Source organism: Mesoplodon mirus (genome assembly GCF_964341445.2).
Source record: "Mesoplodon mirus genome assembly, chromosome: 1".
NCBI classification, from domain to species: domain Eukaryota; kingdom Metazoa; phylum Chordata; class Mammalia; order Artiodactyla; family Ziphiidae; genus Mesoplodon; species Mesoplodon mirus.
Genome location: NC_138976.1, coordinates 83,534,398 through 83,550,917, shown reverse-complemented (window position 1 = coordinate 83,550,917; position 16,520 = coordinate 83,534,398). Strand labels below are relative to the sequence as shown.

Below are 16,520 nucleotides of genomic sequence, written 5' to 3'. Positions count from 1 at the left end.
TTGAGAGTGACCAAATTGTGCTTTTGGAAAGACTCAAGTATAATAAAGCAGGGAACCAAAGTTTGCTGTGTGCCTACAGTGGAGTGCCAGCGTGGTAGGAAGCATTGTTTTGGATAAATGCACAAATTTTGGAGTCATCCCCACCTGGGTTTGATTTTGGCTTCCTTCTCCAGATGCTTGACATTAATCAAGTCACATATTTCCCTGACATTCCTCTTCTGTGTACTGTGGATAATAGTTTCTTTCCCACAGAATGTGGTGGGGATCAAGTGAGAAAACAGACCTGAAAGCACCTCTCACAGTGGATGACAGAATGATAGTTGTAATTATCAGGTGCTTTGAATATGTTATCTCATTAAACCTCAGGTTAATAAGGTAGGGTAGGGGCTATCATCTTCATTTGACCACATAAGGAAGTCAAGCGTCAAAATCTCTCTGAACATCACCCAAACCCTGGGCTCATTGGATCCCAAATTGTGCCTTTTCCACAACCCCCCCCCCCCCCCCCGCCGAGGGGACTCGAAGAATGTACTGGCTGCACAGGTCGGTGGCAATGAGGCAACTGAAATTAATGACCCTGGAGATGGAGAACTATGACCTCTCAAAGCAATTCAGCTGCGAGACGCAACCCACGCACACGAGGTCATTTCCATACGTAATTAGCAGCCCCTGGGAGCCAGCCTCCCTTTACCAGAGCAAAGGCAGCTTTCCCTGCGCGTAGCTGCGGAAAATTCCAGAGCTATGGCTGTGCCCTTCTCAGGCTGCTGAGGTAGAAGTTTGGGAAGGCACACAGGCTTCTCCCGAGAAGCAGCGTTTCACCCGCTCAGGTGCAGAGCATGGGATTCTGGGCGCCGCGGCGGCGTAGGCGCTACGCTTGGACGACCGGCTTCTCCTTTAGGTGAGTGGCCCCGAACGGGCTTAGCTTCCTTCCTTGGCTGGTATCAGGATAAATTGCAGAGTTTCCTCTCTGTCTCAGTGACGGTGGCACACGTAAGCAGATGACAGTGGAAGTGGGTGCAGGGCTGTATGTCGTGAGTGTGGGTGTGTTCTGTGTACGGTCGGGGGAGTTTGTGTTGAGAGGGGAGAGGCCTCAGAAGCCCTGGGCGTCGGAGACGGGGAGTCCCAAGTGTTTCCCTGCCTACCAGCCTCCTTCCGCGTGGTTTGTGTCCGATAAGACCTTTAAGACTCTGTCCAGAGCGTGAGATCCGGGACTAGGACCTCATCTGGCCCCACCATACAGTGCCTGCGCCTCCCACCCCGCCTTCAGGATTCCTCTCTTTCCCACTGAGCCGTTGGATGAGCTTGTGTTGTCCTCTCCCCTCTCAGAGAGGGGAGAGGCAGGAACAGGTGAGGTGCTTGTGTCTGGAACTGGCTGTCCTAGATGTGAATCCCAGGGTTCTCTTGGGCTACCTGTGTAAACTTGCACACGTGATGTAACCTCTCCTCCCCTGGGCCTGACCTCCACCCTTCATAGCTGAGCCCACCTCAGGCCGACCCTCAGGGTCTCCCCAGGGGCCACTGCATCTTCCTGCTCTAGTTACATCACTGTCCTGGAGGAGGGGAGGGGCCCTCCAGCATCATTTCTAGGGAACAGACCCCACGTTCGGGGGTCCTGGACCTTTAGAGACTAGCCTACAGCTTAAGCTTGCAGCCACCAGGCGGTGAGGTAGGGCTCGGTGTCCAGGACTCGGGAAGCCTGACGCTCCCTGGAAACTCGCTGTGATGCCAACAGGCAGAGCTGGTGAGTCAGGCTCTTCCCCCTCTCACCCTTCCCAAACTCCCTCTGGCGGCTGTCTGACCTGCTTTGACTCCTTTTTGCTTTCAAGGCTGCTCTTGATATTCGTCTTAAGCAGATTTTACACGGTGTGATGTGCCTGAGGCCCCAAGCCCTCCTGAAGAGGGAGAGGGCTGGTTCCTCTCTCTGCTGTTCACAGTTTGCCAAAATGGGCAGGGATGGGCTGTGGAAAAGCTGCCCGTGGGCTCGGGGAACTTGAATGGTTTTTTGCTTATGCAGTCGTTGAGCTTGATTTAGGTTGTAATTTCCTGAAGATGAATTTGTAAGAAGCCAACATTTTCTGTGGGATAAAAACAAGCACTTAACTACAGTAGCACAAATGATGGGCAGGCAAAACTGCTAAAACGAGCAGAGGCAGGAGCAAAATGTTGTGTGTAGTTTGGGGATTAGAAGTCCGGGCCCTGGACTGGAGATAAGGGGACCTTTACTGGGATAGCTGGGTGCTTTTGCAATGCTTCCACATTTAATTCTCAGAGCCAGCTTATGGAGGTGAGCGCTGCTCTCATTTTAAAGAGGAAACTGAGGCTCAGGAAATTTAAGTAATCTGTCCAATTTCACTGACTTAGTGATAATCCAAATAGCTAACACTTATTCACTGATGGCGTGTGCTAGGAATTGTCCTGAGTGCTTTGTGTGTATTAGGTCAATCCTTACAGTAATAACCCCATGGGGAAAGAGGGCTCTGTGTACAGCTGTTTTTTTTTTTTTTTTTAAATCATCCTCGTTTTTCTGTTGAGAAAGTTGAGGCAGTGAGATATGAAGCGGCCTATTACAGTCACCCAGCTGGGACTTAAACCCAGGAGGTCAGATTCCGAACTCTGCTGCTTTAACCCTGGTTTTGTAGCACTAATTTTCCCAGAAGATACTGGAGATGGGATTGATCCCAGGCCTGGTTGACTTCAGATGTCGTGTGCCCCTTCTACTACACTGGAAATTCAAATAATTGGTGAGCTGTGTGTGCGTGTGAATGTATATGGGGATGAGTTCAAAATATGCAGCTGTAGACATCTCAATCATGCAACCTGTACTACTGCTTGCCTAACATTTTCTGGAGGCTATTTGGGAAGAAGGCTTAATGTCTACCCTTCATGAGACAGGCAGAATCAGCTCACATAAAATACCAAGAACATCAGCCAATGTAGAATAAGTGTTCAAAACCTAATGGTTGCCCAGTGCAGCTTGTTCCTGTTGTACCCCTCTCTGAGGACAGGACCATTTCTTGTTCAGTTTGAGGTCCTCATGGCTTCACTGCATGAGTAGAAGATTGTTCCTAGACTTGTTTTGTGTTTTTGGGGGAGATATTCATTAAATATTTGTTTGGTGTACTGAAATAAGCTTCACTTGGGCCTCAAAAAAAATGGATGTGGCTAGGTGGGTAGGGTTGGGGGGAAAGTGGAGCATATTTCAGGAGGGGAACACAGAAAGCAAAGGACTGGGGAGCTGGACTAAGCATGATGTCTCTGTGACTCAGGCAAATGTTTGGATTGACTGAAGCAGAAACTGAGTTTGGATAGAGGATATAGATCATGGAACATCAGGAAGAGGTGTATCGAATGGGTGTGGTTGGCTAAAGCGAGCCAAGGAAGATTTAGGAACAATGTCGCTGATGAGAACAACTTTGGTGGATGATCACCCTGGTCAGGGGAGACTGGCTGAATTGGGAGGACAGTCTGAAAAAGTCAGCTAGCAGATGGCTTCAGAAAGCCAGGAGTGAGGGAACTGGAGCTATTGCAAACCAAATCATCGAGAAAACAGAGTCACAGGATCTCAGGGAGAGGGGGATTTTGGAACTTATCTAGGGATCAGGCTTAATTGTCTCAATGGTTTCTAGCTCAGTGACTGCCCAGTATTTGAGTAAATACTAAAAGGGATGGAGAACTCATTATCTCCTCTTCCAATTTTGGAAAGCCCTGTAGAAATGTCTTTGTAGTTAGTAGGCCAAAATGACCTCCGAGTAAATTTTATACATTGGTCATTTCGAATGAAGAAATAGCTGTTATGAAAAAAAGAAAAGCATGATATTTATGAGAATAGTGAAAAGAGTCAAGATTTGAGTCCAAGGCTCAGGCATGCGTGGCTTTGAGCAAGTCGGGTAAATGCTGAGTTTTATTTACTTCTGTGACAGTGGGGATGAAACGCATCCTGCCTGGTTCTCTGGTCTATTTGGAGGACCAAATGATATGTCTTGTGACAATGTTTTGGAAACTTCAAAATGCCTTATAAAGGAGGGGAAGATAAGATGATTAATGCTCCACAGGAGGGAATATAGTACAGTTTAGTGACAGAGAAAGCTGGATCCAAATTCTAACTCTACCACTTTCTAGCTGTGTGATTTGGGGCTCCATCTCTAACCCTCATTTCCATAGCCACAAAATGGAATAAAAATAGTCAACTTTAGAAAGTTGTGGTAACAACTAAATTTGATAAAGGACTTAGCACAGAGTCTGCTTGACATATAATAAGCAACAAATAAATACAGTTACTGTTATTATTGATAAATGATGACTCCTGCATACAGGAGATGGGTCGAGAACAAGGAGTCAAATCCATGGACTTGAACTTGAGGGATTAAAGAAATGATGGGTAGCATTGACAAGGCCTGAGAATGTGAGGGAAGCTCGTTGGGATGAACTGGCAGATGTTTTGAAAATGCATGACTCCTGGCATGGCTCTGTGTGTTTATACAGATGCCTCGGGCAGGATTTTGACAGTGGCTGTTTTTTGGGTCTGTTCAACATCGAGCGGCTGTGTTCTCTCTCTGACACAAGTATAACAAGAGTTGATGGAGTAAAATATAGTGCAGGAGTTCACAGCCCATTCTGCCGAGTTCCATGCCATAAACAATCAGGAGTTCAGTGCATTGTTACCAGATAGAGTGTCAGGTTTAGATGCCAGGGTGGTGAAAGAAATGTCATCACCTACACATTCCAGTGGAGGGGCTGTCCTGTTCTTGGCCAGGATGGCTGTTTGGCAGAAAAGTCAAGCATCTGTAGACACTCTAATGTACAAACCCACGCAGAAGGAAGGTCATTTGTTACAAGGGCTCCGATCACAATGATTGCAGCTGCTTACTTGGATTTTGTGCCCATCCGAAAAGATGCTTTTCAATGAGTAACAAGTCTCAGGTAAATGATGAACTAGCATTAGCAGGTTAAAGGCTCATCATTATAGCAGAGGCAATGCTTGTGGAAGGTGCAGTGAGGAGTGTCCTTGTACCAACCAGGCTAAGTGCCTGGTAAGGTAAGAACATGAGTTTGATATTATTTGCGTTCAGGAGAGAGAGCACTTCGTAAAGCCTACATCTCAAGAAAGTTTCTTCAGTTGACTGTCAGGAAAGCTGATGTCCACCCAGGAGATGCCTTTTTTACAGAGGAAAAAGCTGACAGTGAGAGTTTACCCAGCTCTCCCCAAATCACACAGTTTGTCCCCTCTCCATATTCAACTATGTGGAGGGGGAAAGATAATCATTTAGGGAAATTGTAGAGAGAAATAAAGGCAAAGCAACACTCAGAGATGATAGAAGCCATGCTTTCTCTAGGTTGGCAAAGGACTTGATACCAGAAGGTTGTTGACGGTAACATTCAACTTATCTCACGTGGTAAACTTCTAATTATTTATCTTGGGATTTCTTCTGCTTCCTTGTCTTCAAACATCTTCTATAAATTGGAGATTCCTAAATAGCTTTTCCTAGTCTAGATCTGTCTCCTAAGTTCAATAATCCTATATCCATTTGCCCACAGACTCTACACCTGGACACTTCACAGGTATTTCCAACCCAAAATGTCCAACAAGACTTAGCATCTCACCCCCGTACCTACATCCTTCCTATATGCACTATGTAGGTGAGCGCCGCCACCATCCGATTGGGAAAGCCAGTATGGGGAACTGAAGCTCAACCCGACCCTTCCCCACATTTGATCTCTCACAATCTCTCAGCTCCTTCTCCAGCACCACCACAGGACTTCTCACCCAGTCTTTCCTATCCCATGTAATAGATTTAACTTCCTCATTGGTCTCTGGGACTCATGATCTGCTCTACCCACCTCACGCCTGTTCTGTCTACTCTAACCAGAATGGTCTTCCTCAGATGTGAATTTGACACTTGCTCTTCTGCCTGAAGTCTTCCAGTGCTGTTCCCTCAATACAGAATAAAGCTCCAAAGAAGGAAAACCATGAGCCTTCAAATTTTGGCCCTTGCCTCCACTGCTGGCCTCATCCCCTGATACTTTCCCTGTGAACTGTAGCAGACTTTTTTTGGTGCCCTGCACACATCCTGTGGCCATATCAATGTGTGGAAACCAACTTCCAGGGGAGAGTATCTGCTTGTATCAGTGTGAGGCTTTCTCCAGTGCAGGAAGGCTGCTCTGTCCAGTGCACATGGCAGGCCAGGAGAACCAGGGAACTGACCCCGGAGTTTTCCTCAACCAATGCCAGGGATTTGGTGCATAAAGATCATGACTCCATTGTCCCTCCAGTGAGATAACTCTGAGGCCTGTGATCTATACCATTTTCCAGAGTTTTCCCACAGGACTGAGCTTCAGCCTCTCTCCTGGATCGCTATTTGCCAAGTGATAAAGTGGTCAAAACATTTTGGTAAATAAATTGACATGTTTGGAATTAGGAATGCAAAAAAGAGTCACCTGGTAGCTGATAGCTCCACGGAAATGTATGCATTCATTCATTTAAAATAATTATTAAGCAACTGCTACGCGCCAGGTGCACTTCCAGGAATTTGGGGTACAACGGTAGGCAAAACACAAGTCTCTTCCCTGGTGAAGCACAGGAGGTAGAGTGTACATCACAAATACAACAAACTAGTAAATTTTGTATGGTTAGAAGCTAATCAATGCTATGGGCCATAAAAAGGAATGAAATTGGGTCATTTGTAGACACGTGGATGGACCTAGAGACTGTCATACAGAGTGAAGTAAGTCAGAAAGAGAAAAACAAATATCGTATATTAACGCGTGTATGTGGAATCTGGAAAAAATGGTATAGATGACCCTATTTGCAAAGCAGAAATAGAGACACAGACGTAGAGAACAAATGTATGGATACCAAGGGGGAAAGGGTGGGGGGGGAGGAATTGGGAGATTGTGATTGACACGTATACACTATTGCTACTGTGTATAAAATAGATAACTAATGAGAACATACGGTATAGCACAGGGAACTCTACTTGATGCACTGTGGTGACCTGACTGGGAAGGAAGTCCAAAAGGGAGGGGATATATGTATTGATATACGTATGGTTGATTCACTTTGCTGTACAGTAGAAACTAACAACATTGTAAAGCAACTATACTCCAATAAAAATTAATTTAAAAAAAGGAGCTAATCAACTCTATGGGAAAAACAAGGCAAAGAGGGCAAACAAATCAGAGCATGCTGGCGAGAGGCAGTGGTAGAGATGCAGGTTGCAAATAGAATGTAATGAGATCCAGAAACAACAGCTATAGAACCCGAGAAGTGAGTGTGTGCATTAGGCTGGAGTTGTTCTGAAAGCTAGTTGACAAGGTTAATTACCAACATGCAGTACGGTAATTTTGCTTCCAGTAGGCTAGACATTTGTGCTTCAGAGTACCCCAGCCCTATTCTATCTAGGCTTGTAATATCCTTAGTTAAAAATGACTGCTTTCCTAGACATGTGGTCCCCAGGCAGAATGCCCGCTGTGCGTCCAATTTTTTAATGCAAAATGTCTTTCCAGCACAGAAATGTACTGCCAGTTTATTGAAGTTCACAGAGAGAATGATAGTGGTTGACAAAAGCATATTAGGGAGGGGTGTTACGTTTCAGGCGTTTCAGGCAGTAAAGTGGAGGGATGGAGCAGACTGGGGACCACGCATCCAGGAGAGCAGGCGTTCTCAACTAAATTCACGTCACAATTTTTATCAACTCACTTTTCAGAAAAACCACCCAGGTTAGAAAAAAAAAATTGCATGAGCAATCAGAATTACTGTGGTCTACCTAAGGTACTAATAGTTAATATAGAAAATCTACCTTTTGGACATTCTCATAAAAAGAACCATAAAGAGTAGGGGGTTATGGGCTTCCCTGGTGGCGCAGTGGTTGAGAGTCCGCCTGCCGATGCAGGGGACACAGGTTCGTGCCCCGGTCCGGGAAGATCCCACATGCCGCGGAGCGGCTGGGCTCATGAGCCATGGCTGCTGAGCCTGCGCGTCTGGAGCCTGTGCTCCGCAACGGGAGAGGCCACAACAGTGAGAGGCCCGCGTACCACAAAAAAAAAAAAAAAAAAAAAAAAAAAAAGTAGGGGGTTAAATGGGATCCAGGGGGTATACGAATATTTTTAAGAGCAAGTGCTTTAAAAATGAGATTGACAGGGAGTCTAAGGGAGATGATGGCTCACTATATCAGGAGGCTCTACAAGTAAAATTCTGAAAGTATAAATCACAAAGGGCCTCAATGAAAGGCAGGAGGCACTTAAAGAAACCAGTACCTTGGAGGTGATGGATATGTTTATTACCTTGCATGTGGTGACGGTGTCATGGGTGTATGTATATGCCCAAACTCATCAAATTGTGTACATTAAATATGTGTAGGTTTTTTGTATATCAGTTATATGTCAAGAAAACTATTTTAAAAAGTTAAAAAAAAATAAGAAACCAGTACCACTTCACAGAGAACTCTGCCAAGTTTGATGTTTAAATATGAATAAGGAGGCCAGAGCTTTCAGGATTTCCTGCTTGGAGCCCTGCATCACTGTAGGGGATGGGATATTGAGGAAGTGCTGCTTAAACCTTTCAGTGGCTCCCTGGAGCACGTGATGCAATCCAGATCACTTATAGGGCAGGTAGGACCATTCACAACTGGACCCCGGTCTGCACTGTGAGCTCATCTCTCACACTGCACCCCAGTGTCTCCAACCCAAGACTCCAAGTGGGAGAAACTCCTGGCACTTCCCGGCCCCTTTCTCCAACTCTATCCTTCCACTCCTTTTTCCTGCCCAGAGGACTGACAACAGCTACTATTATATCCCTGTAGAGCATTTCCTCTCTGATTTCTTTTCATAGCCCCTGTTGACACATCAGGTCACTTTCTCTCTAGCATTCATCTGTTTCTATTACAGTATAAAACCCATAAAGGCAGGGTTCCTCATTCTGTTACATCTCCTGTGTCCAGCACGGTACTTGACACATAGTGTTTAGTAAAAGGTGCATAAATGAATAGAGTTAATGAATTAATGTTAGATAAATGCTGCCTGCTTCTCTTTTGTGTTTAACAACCCAGTAAACGTATCTTTAGTGATTTGAAATGTGTCTCACAGCAACATTCTCATGAGGCTATATTATTATTTCTGTTTTACTGATGAAAAAGTGGTGGCTCAGAGAGTTAGATGATCTCTCCAAGTGTGGTAGGCTGAGTGCTGGCTCCCAGAGGCATTCAGGTCCTCATCCCTGGAACCTGTGCATGTTACATTATATGGTAAAAGGGATTTTGCAGGTGTGATTAAAGATCTTGATTTGGGAGATTATCTTGATTATCAGAGTGGGCCCAAGTATCCTTATAAGCAGGAGGTAGAGGGAGATTTTACTAATAGAAGAAGGTGACCTCATGACATCATGACCTCAGCAGAGAGAGAGATTTAAAGATGTTACTGCTGACTCTGAAGATGGAGGAAGGGGCCACAAGCCAAGGAGTGCAAGGTATACAGTGCTAGACACAGGAAAACCAGAAAACATATCCTCCCCTAGAGAGAAGAGGGGAGGGTGGTCCTACCAACACCTTGATTTCTACCCTGTGGGACCCACTACCTACTTCTGACCTCAGAACAGTAAGAGAATGAATGTGTATTGTTTTAAGCCACCAAGTTGTGGTCATTTGTTACAACAGCTGTGGGAAACTGATAGACCAAGATTCTAAGGGCAAGTCATAGTATAAGAGTCAGATGATATGTTGTCCTAACTCTGGAGCTCCCCATTAAGAGCTATGCAATTGGGATGAGTCATTTAATCTCTCAGTCTCAGGGCAGCAAGCCACGTGGAATACTGTTCTTGCAGAAGTGTCATGCAATAGCCTTGTTCTCTCTCTGTGAGGTGGGCTGAGGAGCCCTTGTAGGCAGGACACTTCTGGAGAGAGGCAGCCAGAGACTGAATTCACTGTGCCCTGCCCGCCACCCAAATGTTCCACAGCAGCCCTGCCAGGGAGAGTCACAAAAAGCATCCTGCAGCCCTGAGAGAGTCAGGGCAGAGCATGGGACTGGGAAAGGGGTTCCTTCTCTTGCCGAGGGAGGGGGTAGTTTGTATGCACCCATGTACATCACCATGCATCATCTTGGTTAATTCTCAGCCATGGTGCTTTTATTACTGCTTTTTTATAGATGAAGAAAGCAGGGATTAGAGGGATTAAGTAATTTATCCAAGGTTACATGGTAAATGGCCAAGCTGGGTCTCAAGGTGGGACCAGCAGCGTCAGCATCACCTGGTTATTACATTACTAGAAATGTAATTATTACATTATTAGAAATGTTAATTCTCAGCTTCCACCTTGAACGTACTGAATCAGAGACTCTGGGGTGGGGTGGCAGGAATCTGTGTTTGAACAAGCTTTCCAGATTCTGCTCTCTGCTTAAGTTTGAGAACCACTGCTGTATGCTATTCTTCTTAGAGTCTTTGGGAAGGACAGTCACCATCTTGGCCCAGGCTCAGGCTGCTTGCTACTCTGAGTTAGTGTTTAGCACAGGCAGTAGGAAGTGGCCAATGTGCATGGTGCAAGGATATTCCAGATTTTCCGTAGTGATTGGTGACTATGGTATAAGGTCTTTCAGTGGTGGATATAGGAGAGAAGAGGAGGAATCCAACACAGAGTCAGAAATCCTGCTTGCTGTCTGGAGAGTATTTGCTATGAAACCCTTAGATACGGATAAACATCATCTCTATTCTATTTTAGTTATCTGATAATTAGCCTGAGACAACAAAAGGAGACTGATGTAGTTTCTGTTGACATCATTATCAACATTTTTAAAGCACCTACGTGTATCTGGAATTCTCAGCACTAGATGTGACCCCTGTGTTCTTGGAGCTTACAAGACAGAGAGCCCGAACTACAATGAACAGAAGCCCAGAGAGCACATATCACAGGATGGGGCAGGGCCTGAAATCAATTCTGGAGGAGGCCTGACCTCATGTTCTCCCAGTCTCATGAAGGATTTAGTGAGCTTGAATATTCCCAGATGATATATCTGTTAGTCGGCTTCCTTTCTAGCATAGATATCAAAGGTGAAGTTGCGCCAGTCAACCCTAAGAAGCCCTCCACTGTCTTCAAATGTCTGGCCACTTCCTCACACTGTATTCTGTAGGAACAGCATAGGTGGGTCTTCATTCTCGAGGTCTGGATCATGGAGTTTTACTGCCACAGAGCTGGAGGAGGGAATAAGATCTAACCTAGTAGTGGGGTAGTAGCAAACTAAGGGGTATATATTTTGGTGGGGATAAGGTCTTTCTAGGCAGTATTCCCTAAAGAAATAATAGATGTCAAGTAGTGAGAATGTGTAAAGTCTATTTTTCAGCTTCTGGTTTTTATATAACCCTTAAGACCTCTGTATTTTGAGATGATACCTTTACCGAACCAACTTCCGGTTGTTCCTCTTGTGTGGCTCAGCTGCTTCCAAATAGTTTGCGACACGCGGGCAAAGTTTGCATCAGATCAACAGTTATCCAGCCAATGACTTGAAGTTTTGGATCTAACATAACTTAATCCTCACCCTCCCTCCCCCCAAGCAGGACTCAAACCATCGGAAGCACCAGTCCTTACTTGTCCTGCCTCTAAAATTGTGCCACAGTATTTTCATTCATTCATTCATTCTTTTAGTCATTAAAACACAAATTACTGAGCAAATATTATATGCCAGTAACTGTGCTAAGTATGGTGGATACAATGGTGAGAAAAAGCAAATGCAATTCCTGCCCTCATACAGCTTACAGTCTGGAATGGTAGACAGCTATCAGTCAAATAATCACAAAAGCAAATGTGAAATTGTCACTCCAGCAGTGCTGAGGGAGGAGATAATCGGACACAGGGGGTGGGAGTGGGAGACACGTCTGCAAAGGTTCCACACAGGAGGAGGCTTGGCCAGTGTGAGGGACTGAAAGGAGGCCAGACTGGATGGAGGGAAGACAGGGAGAGAGAGAAGAAATTGGGGTGGGGGAGGCAGAACTTGCAGGGTCTTGCAGATCTTAAAAGTTCCCAGATATACCTAAAAAGCAGCAGGTTTCAGCGAGAGTATGTGATCAGATTTGCATTTTTAAGATGCCACTTTGGCTTCTTTGTAAAGCAGCAACTGGAGAGGGTCCAGGAGAATAGTTTGCAGATTTCTTTTGGCAAGTGATATTGGTAGCTAACCTCATGTGGCAGCGGTGGCATGGAGGAAAGAGGACCCACTCAAGAGGTAAGTTAACTCGATTTAGTGATAGGTCAGATGTAGGGCAAGAGGCATCAAGGATAAATCCAAAGTTTTTGGCTTAGGAATAATAATAACCAACATATATTGTGTCTAATACGTATAAGCGCTGTCCTAAGTGCTTTAATCATTTTAAGTCATTTAATCCTCACGGCATCCCTAGGAGGGAGAGATGATTATCATCGTTAGTTTACAAATGGGGAAGCAGAGACGCAGAGAGGATAAGCATACTTCCTAAGATCTCACAGCTAGTAAGTGACAGAGCCAAGGCATGAATCCAGCAATTTCCCTTCATATTCTGTGAACGTAACTGTGACATTGAACGATCTTCTGGAATGGATGGGTTGAGACTCATTTAGATAGAGATGGATGGAGACTTATTTAGTATAATATACTAGGGTTCAACTTGGTCTCTGCTCAAAACTACATAAATGGGTAGGGATGGTGGAAGATATGCCACCTGGCTAGGAGGACTTTGGAAGGCTGGAATGTGGATAGAAGCGTAACAGACAGGGCCAGCTTTGCTGTTGGAGGGAAACAACTAAACTGGGAGTGGGAAACCTGGCTAATTACAGGGCCTTGAGAGAGCAATTAACCACTTGAATCCTCTGATTCCTCACTTTGAAATGGGGACAGCCACACTGAGTTGCCAAATAATGAACACAGAAGGCACTAGTGCTGTGCCTGACCTAAAGTAGGTCATCAGTAAGCCAATGATAAATTTGAATCTGTACTAAGGGAAGTAGAGAAGGATAAGGCTCACACTTGTCCATCTGTCAAAAATGTGGCTGATCATGCAGCTCATTGAAAAGAGCAGACATGGAAAATTGTCACAAGGACAGAGCCCTTAATCTCAATGAGTACAAATGGTGTCAAGGCAGAGCTTACTGCTGAGCTGGCTGGGTTGTTAAAGTAGCTACAGGCAGAATGTTTTGCCCCATTAACTGCTGAGAGCCAGTGTTGGGAGCCTGTAAACAAATTCCCAATTCACACCTTCAGTCAAATAGCTGGGTCTGTCAGGCTCCCTGATCAGGCTGGGGATCAGAACACTCTAGCTGTTCACTAGTTGTTTCTTTGACCCAAAGTGCTGCTAACTTGCATCGGTTCTGCCTGGTTAATAGCCAGCCAAGGACCAGCTTGCCTAATTCCTCAGTGTGCATCCTTCAGCAACATGAAGTTTGCAGCAGTGGCTCTCAATAAATCAAGGGTAGGCTTCTCACACTCTGGAAAGAAGTGCTCATCCATGGCAGTGCATCTCAAACTTTCATGTGTTCACAGATCATCTTGAGATATTGCAAAAATACATATTCTGATTGAATGGGTCTGTTCTAATTGTACTAGTTTTCCTTTTTTTCTAATTAAAATTCTATTTTTTGAGGTATAATTGACATATAACATATTAATTTCAGGTATACAGCATAATAATTTGATATTTATATATATTGCAAAATGGTGACCACAATAAATCTAGTTAACATCTGTCATGATACATAGTTACAAAAATTTTTTTCTTGTGGTGAGAACTTTTAAGAAGTATTTTTTTTAGCAACTTTCAAATGTGCAATACAATATTATTAACGGTAGTCACCATGCTGTACATTACATCGCCATGACGTATATCTTATGACTGGAAGTTTGTACCTTTTGACCCCATTTACCCATTTCACCCACCGTCCCACCCCCGCCTCTGGCAACCACCAATCAGTTCTCTGTATCTATGAGATACTTTTTTTTTTTTTAAGATTCCACATATAAGTGGGATCATACAGTTTTGTCTTTCTCTGTCTGACTTATTTCACTTAGCATAATGCCCACAGGGTCCATTCATGTTGTTGCAAATGGCAAGATTTCTTTCTTTTTTATGGCTGAATAATATTCAGTTGTGTGTGTGTGTGTGTGTGTATCATATTTCTTCTATCCATTAGTCCATCAGTGGACACTTAGGTTGTTTCCACATCTTTGCTCTTATAAATAATACTGCAATGAATATGGGCATGCAGATATCTTTTTGAGATAATGATTTCATTTCCTTCAGTTATATGCCCAGAAGTGGAATTGCTGGATCATACGGTAATTCTGTTTTTAATTTTTTGAAAAAACTTCTTTTCATAGTGGCTGCATTCATTTACATTCTCACCAACAGTGCACAAGTGTTCCCTTTACCCATATTCTTGCCAAGACTTGTAATTTCTTGTCTTTTTGGTAATGGCCTTTCTAATGGGTGAAGTGATATCTCATTGTGGTTTTGATTTGCATTTCCCTGACGACTAGTGATATTAAGCACCTTTTCATGGACCTGTTGGCTATCTGGATGTCTTCTTTGGGAAAATGTCTTTTCAGATATTCTTCCCATTTTTAATCAGATTGTGTGTTTTTATTGCTGTTGAGATCTTTATGTATTTTGGATATTAACCCCTTTTCAGATATATGATTTGCAAAACGTTGCCTTTTTATTTTACTAATGGTTTTCTTTGCTATGCAGACCTTTTTAGTTTGATGTAATTCCACTTATGTTTTGCATTTGTTGTCTGATTGAAAAAATTATTGCCAAGACAGATGACAAGGAGCTTACCACCTATGTTTTCTTCTAGTAGTTTTATGTCTTATGTTCAAATCCTTTATACGTGTTAAGTTAGTATTGTGTATTGTGTTACATAGTGGTCCAGTTTCATTCTTTTGTGCTACCCAGCTTTCCCAAAGCCATTTATTGAAAAGACTATCCTTTATATATTGTATATTCTTGGCTCCTTTGTCAGAATATAAATGACCGTACACGCGTGGGTTTATGTCTGCGTTCTCTATCCTGTTCCATTGATCTATGTGTCTGTTTTTATGCCAATACCACCATACTGTTTTGATCATTATAGTTTTGTAATATAATTTGAAATGAGGAAGCAATATGCTGCTAGTTTTGTTGTTCTTTCTGAAGATTACTTTGGCTATTTGGTGTCTTTTGTGGTTCCATACAAATTTTAGGATTGTTCTATTTCTGTGAAAATTGCCATTGGGCTTTTGCTAGGGATTGCACTGAATCTTCAGACTGCTTTGGGTAGTATGGCATTTTTACAATATTAATTCTTCCATGAGCACTGAATATCTTTCCATTTACTAGAGTCTTCCTCAATTTCTTTTTTTCCCCTCAGTTTCTTTTCCATGTCTAATAGTTTTCACTGTGTTCATCCGTTCTCCTCTCAAGTTCAGTGAGCATATTTATGACCATTACTTTGGACTCTTTATCAGGTAAATCATTTACCGCTATTTCACTAAGGACTTTTCCTGAGGTTTTATCTTGTTCTTCCATTTGGAACATATTCCTCTTTTTTTTTCATTTTTTCTTGACTCTCTGTGTTGGTTTCTATGCATAAAATAAAACAGCCACTTCTCCCAGTCTTGAAGGAGTGACCTTGTGTAGGGTATGAAGCTTGTCATTCAGTCCTGCCCTAGATCTTGGTTGTTTCTCAAATCTCTGTGATTGTCCAAGCAGCCTATTTTTATTTTTGGTGGGTCCCAGTAGCTGGAGAGTGCCAAGAGCTGTCAGTGTCCCAAATGGGAGGATCTCAGTCAGCACCTATATTCAGGCTGATTGGAAACCAGACCCTCGGGCAGTAGCTTTTAAAGTATGCAAACACATGGAGTGCTATGGGACTGCAAGGGTAAGCCCCACTGGCCACCAGAACCAGGTGATGTAGATGTATCCCCTGTGTGGTAGTCACAAAATCAGGGTGCCAGAAAAATTGTACAAGTTCCTTTCTGGGAGATACCAGCCACCTGAAGTGAGGCAGAGGGAGAGTGCAAAGACGGCATCCACTGGCTTCTGTCCCAGGAGCACATTTTCATAGGACCCTACCGTGTGCCAAATCAGAAGTCTGCTCTCAGGCCAAAGCTCCAAGCAAGCATATAGGCTTCTTTCACAAAGAGATTGGGGGTATATTTCAGTCTTCTCTATGCACAGGTGCCCTGAGGATGGTAGCCAGCCACGAACTGTTTGTTATAGTCCTGTGGGACCCAGGAATGCAAGCCCTCCTGGCCCCTGGACTTGAGCCACAAAAACTGGGGCACTAGCCATGTGTAAAAGCTCCCCTGGGGAGGTACGTGTGCTCTGTAGCATGGCAAAGGGAGAGTAAAAAGATAGCACCTACCCTCTAAGATATCTGGAGAAGATTAGAGGGGGCCCTTACATATGTGTTTAATTAGAAGCCTGCCCTTTAGGTCGCAGCTATGAAAATAAGCTAATATGTGTTAGTTTTCTATTGCTGCTGCAACAAGTAACCACAACTTTTATGGCTTACCAAAACACCCATTTATTT

The 16,520-nt window shown here is 43.9% G+C and overlaps 1 protein-coding gene across 1 annotated transcript in view; it reads right to left on the bottom strand.

Moving 5' to 3' along the window:
* PCSK5 (proprotein convertase subtilisin/kexin type 5) overlaps positions 1 to 16,520 on the bottom strand; it is a 456,450-nt gene that overhangs the window by 110,104 nt on the left and 329,826 nt on the right. The gene's annotated exons all lie outside the window — the stretch shown is intronic.